The sequence below is a fragment of the Argiope bruennichi genome, chromosome 7, assembly GCF_947563725.1.
Source record: "Argiope bruennichi chromosome 7, qqArgBrue1.1, whole genome shotgun sequence".
Lineage (NCBI taxonomy): Eukaryota > Metazoa > Arthropoda > Arachnida > Araneae > Araneidae > Argiope > Argiope bruennichi.
Genome location: NC_079157.1, coordinates 57120516 through 57126490, shown reverse-complemented (window position 1 = coordinate 57126490; position 5975 = coordinate 57120516).

Sequence of the window (5975 nt, the reverse complement as noted above, 5' to 3'; positions counted from 1 at the left end):
CTCATCCCCCATCACTATTTGTTATATTTAGTGAAATATTATAAATAATAACATTTTAAATGCAAAAAGTTCTACTTTTTTTAGATAAAAATCGACTGAAAAATTTTTAGAAAGAATTAAAATCGATTTTTAAACTGTCTACAATAGTGAAATTTGAAATATCACCATCGTAGACAATTTAAAATTACTTCAAAAGTCTACATAAGAAGGATCTACCGTGTTGCCTCTGTTAGAAGAAAATACATTTGCATATTCTTTAATCACAAGTTTTTGTAATTCCTCAGTTTTCGCATAATTTACATGTTTCAATATCTTCATTCATTTCTAAATTAGAATCTTTATTGTTGTTATAGTTTCATTCATTTACTAACTCTCTTTGAATAGTATCTGACGTTGATTTTTGTGTGGTCGTGCGATGCACCTAGAACATGAGTTTTGTTTATCAAAGGTCAATCGTATCAGGATCTCAGTTATTAAGGAGGATCTTATCGTTAACTACGTTATTTCATATATCAAGCATTAAAAAATTATTAAATGAGTCACACCGATATGAGTATCCAAATAACTATTTTGATTTTTTGCAATTTATTTACGATATATTAATATTCAAGGTTCATCATGCTCCAGTCACTAATTTCTAAATCGTTTGAGATAGATGTAAATTTCAGATTGTTAAAATACTTTAAATTGCACAGAGAATGAAATTAGATGTTGCTTGAGTCAATATAGTGATAAATGAAAAATCATGTAAGACAAACTTTTTGTATTGTCTCACTGTTCTATTAATCGTGTTTCCCAAAAAGTTTTGTTACAGAAACGTTTTAAGCAGAAGAAAAGTTCCATTCTTCTACGATCAAAACTGACAGAGTTGTGAAGCATTGGATTTCATAAGTTTAAGCCAAAAATGCCCGTTTCGAGAAAGCATTATCTATTAAAGCATTAGCATAAAGACAAAGCATACACAAACAGCAGAAAATCTGCAACAAACAGCCATAACAATATAAGGTACTCAGAGAGAACTCGCTGAGGAGACTTCGCTCAACGACTCGCTTGAACTCAATTCAATTTCTCTCTCTTGAATCGACTGACTGAGTTTTTCGTCTGCACGCATCTGCTTTTATTAGATTCCCTGATTATGCATCGAATTCTTGATCGTCTTTTATTTTATTTTATTTTTATTTTTTTGTCGCTTAAGTCCGCGAATTCATCGCCAGCCCGCCAAGTTTCTGGCCATGGCCTGGGGTCTGGGACTCGGTATCCATTCAGCAGCAATTACTATATATCTATAAAATATATAGTATCAGGAATATATCAGGGAAGCAATATTACAAATTCGTAACAATATAAAGTTTTTTTGATGGAAATAGGAAACGAATCCTAGACTGTACCATCTGACCATAATAGCCATGCATTTGTGATATCGAAATAATTTCCATACATATTAATTTAAAAAAGAAACTAATTCTATATTCTTGGAGTTTAAATAAAGCTATAACTTAAAAAAGTTGTTGATATCTTATTTTTTCTTTTTTCTTTTTCCCATAGCTATTTTAGTTTTAAAAAGAAAAAAACTTTCTCCTTTGCTATATATATAGAAATTATGTTCTCTGAGCATCATATTAAAAGAAAGAGAAAGAAAAAGTAAGTTAGTTAGTTCAAGCGTAATATTTTAATTGTACATAAAATAGCTGTTATATCTTGCTAGCAATATAACGAACCAAATCTTTTTCAAATTAAGTACTTGAAAAAAAAAATTATTTACATGGAACATTTAATCCTCCTTCCAAGTTTTTACACATAAAAGAGCATTCGCAATTTTAATAACATTTAGAATGCCACTGAGAAAAAAATGAAGTGAAACTACATTGCACACTTTAAAAATAAAGTTTAATAAAACAAATAAAATCTTAAACACAATCGTGAGCAAAATTTACTTATTTTTTTTTTATTAAATAGGTTTCTTATTCCCTGCGGCACTTATGCAAAGCAAAAAAAAGAGAGAGAGAGAGAGAGAGAGAGAGAAAGAAAAAGAAAGAAAGAAAAAGAAAGAAAGTTTTCATTTTTGGGAAATCCATATAAAAGAAACAAAACAAATGTAGGAAATAATACCCCAAAACAATCTTTCTTTTTAAACAGCTTTCGCAAATATAAAGTATTTTGATTGTGATATAGGGGAAACATTTAAGAAAAGAAAAAAGTATTTACGAAACTACTCAAAACCAAAGGGGAAAGGAGAGGAAAAGAATGGAGGGGGAGTAGAAAACAGAAACTTTTTCAAATTATTTATTCAAAATGTTTTCACAGAATTAAACAATATTTTAATGCTTTTTTCCTTCCTTCAACAAAATGATAGAAAGACGGAAAATTATTAACAAAATTCTTTCAATAAAATGGCTTCGCCCCCTCCAAGCTAAAAAGTCCTGAATTGCTCCAGCTTACTCCTATTTCTTCCTTTTTAAATTTATGCATTTTATTATTATTATAATTCATTTTATTATTAATAATTGTAATCAAATTATTTGAAAAGCAAACTGCATTCATTGAATCAATAATAATATTTCATTTTTGGGCGTTTAATTATCAAATTCAAATACCTACAAGGGGCTTCAAATGAAAAGGTACGAAACGACACTGTGGGTATAAATGAAAACTTTATTCAAAGTATACACCATATGCCTGAGCACAATGATCCCATTGATTAACGAGCCGAAGGATTCCTTGTTCCCAGAATTCCTGTGGCCGTGACGAGACCCAGTCCCTCACAGAGTTCTTGAATTCGCCGTACAAATTGAAGCGCTTCCCTTTCAGATATTTTTTCAGGTGACCAAACACATGAAAATCGCAGGGTGACATGTCCGGGCTGTAGGGCGGATGGTCGAGCTGCCCCCAAATGAACTTGGCCAATTCCGTGTGTGTGACCCTGGAGACGTGTGGACGTGCGTTATCATGAAGTAGAACCACAACTTCCGTGAGTAGCCCCGGTCTTTTGTTGTTAATGGACCTGTGTAGTCTTCCAAGTGTCTCACATCGGAGTTAATGGTTCTTCTGTGCTCGAGGAATTCAACAAGTCATTTGGACGACGCTTTTTATAAGAGTCTCTGCTCTCTCCTTCGCATGCGGGCGCACGCGCATGTTCCGATCTACACCGGAGACTCCAATTGCATCTCGCTAGGTTCTCCCATAGCGGCATAGGCAAATATGTTAACGATTACGTTGTTACGACGTTTCGTACTTTTTCATTTGAACACCCCTTGTATTTACAGACAAAGTCAAAAAACAACAATCTGCCATTTTAAGAAGTTAATTCAAAAGTTGACAGAATACAACGGTTTTACTTTATCGTATACAAAGTATAGTGAAAGTACTGAATTCAACAAAATTCAAACTTGGGATTTTGACGTATCTCCACGTTTCAGTTTAGTTGAGTTTAGCTTAGCTATATTAATGCGCCGTTTTTCTAAAGCAACACTAAGCTATTTTGGGAAGGACCTCGTAATTTCGAACCGTGGTCAGATGGCGGGGACGACAGCTGAGCTGGCACTCCCGTCTCCAAACTACCGCAGCATCAGTGGGAGGGCATTTGGACCAGACAGATTTAGTGCGTACCAAACCCGATTACACTATGGTTCTTTGGCGAAATCGGAGTCTTGAATTTAGAATAAAGACCAAGTCCTTCCCACCAGGCCACCGCTACCCCTCCAGATTTCTTTAGTTCGAAAGACACGTTTTTGGAATTAGGCAGTCTGTTAAAAGATAACTCATAACTGTTTTGAGCTAGACTTGAAATCTAGTATTTGGTCTTTTTACCAAAATTGTGGATTTCTATCAAATTTGGAGCGAAATCCACTAAGATAACGCTCTATTATGAGGTCAAATTATCTGCCTCTCCAAATATAAATTAACACGATAACTATAAAATGAAGAGAGCTCGATAGATACAATTTACATTCATGTCCATAAATTAAGGATAATGCAAATTCAGGAAAAGAAAGAGTCACAAGCAAAACAAATGTGACTTACTTGTAAAGCCTCTTTATTAAACAAAAGGTAAAGGGCAAAAAAAAGATTCTATATATTTGATATCATTAATAAAAATTGCGATTTTTTTGCTCCCTGGAGAAAATTACAAAAAAAAAACCCACCTGTTTATAAAAACCAATATTACATGGTTGGTATGATGGTTAATACGTAGTATGTCTCCCACAGGATGCAATGAAGTCCGTGCAACATCTAGGCATGCTGGATATCAAATAATCGATCTGATCTTGGGGAATATTACACCACTCATCAATCAATGCCCTCCGATGTTCCGATAGACATGTAGGAGGTGGTTGACGGGCTGCAACTTGTCGGCCAATCATGTCCCACACATGCTTTACTGGATTCAAGTCCGGTGAGAATGCTGGCCAGTCCATACGGGTGATATCCTCCGATAGAAGACATTCGTTTACGATGTTTGCACGATGAGGGGTTGTCATTCATATACACGAATTCTACGCCCATGGCGCCCTAAAACAAACGTACATGTTGTTCCAGAGTGACATCCCGATAGACTTGGCCTGTCATGGTTCCAATTTGAACATGCAGGTCAATTCTGGAACCCAGAATAATTCCTCCCCAAATGAGCAATCCTGACCACCGTAACGGTGTTATTCAATGATGTTATCTTGGTGGAAACGGGTACCTGGCGCTCTCCATATGACAGTCCGGAGAGAATCAAACTGCAAGCTAAACTCATCACACAGGTCCACTGTTGCGGTGTCCACAATGCATGCTCTCTACTCCAGGCTAACCGCAGGCGACAGTGAGTTGCAGTAAGTGGAACACATCTGACAGGCCTACGAGCATATAGACCAATCTGCCCTAAGCGTCTGTACACGGTCTGCCTTGAAACTGTCGTACCAGTGGCTGAAGAGAACTGACGAGACAGGTCTGATGCTGTGCTGCGTCTGTTTCTTCTGGCAGTAACTGCCAAATACCGGTCCGCATTCGGCGTTGAACATCGGGGGCGACCTGTGCTGTAACGTCTACTCACATTATCATCATCTTGGAATCGTTGCCAAAGCCTGGAGATGACACTCTGGGCGATTCCAAGTTCCTCGGATATTTCCAGCTGGCCTACAATCCAGAGGGCCGATAATTCTACACGTAAAAAAATCACCCAAATGCGTGCACTGAAAGGCTAAAGGCTAGTCCTAACTATGCGGTTAGTGCACTGAAAGGCTTATAAAGCGATTGCGAACAATTTTACTTCTTTGCCTGTATTCCTTATATATCACTCTCTTACACTCTCGTCATTGTAACGTACTATCGGTGTCATCTGGCGGCTTCCTGCAATTTGCATATGATTTTTGAAGATGTGTGTAGTCATTCTACGGGTGATATATGCATTTTAGGTTCGATTTCAACGTGACTCTGAATTATTCTTCATTTATGAACATGAGTGTAGTACATAGCACTAACATCTAAAGTGTATATATCTATTCAAATTGGAACCAATCCGCCAAGGAATTGATTTCCTGTTGGTTTCACACGCATGTGAGTACCATAACTGAAAAACGCAATTAATTAAATATATTAAATTTGGCATGTAACTTTGTGATTACATCTGTAGCTCTGAGTCAAATTTTTGTTTCAAACACAACAGATTCAGTAAAAATAAAGAATTCATGCCGAAGATTAATGTTTCGTAACTATTGCTCGCTAGTGCCATGCAAGTATTCTAGAGGGGAAAGGGTCTAATAACCCTTTTGTTAGAGAGCATGGGAGAAAGTTTTGGGAGGATCACTATCAATAGCTTTAACATGTTTTTTTCCCGTTACATTTTATCTTCGGATGATGATGTCGTGTCCGCGTTACCACGGAAAGGGGATGCAGTAGCTTCTGAGGGCAAAGACCACTGAGTACCCGAGGGCAGAAATCTGACTTCTAGCTCATATGAAGATGAAACACACACATTCGCTTGCACAACCCCT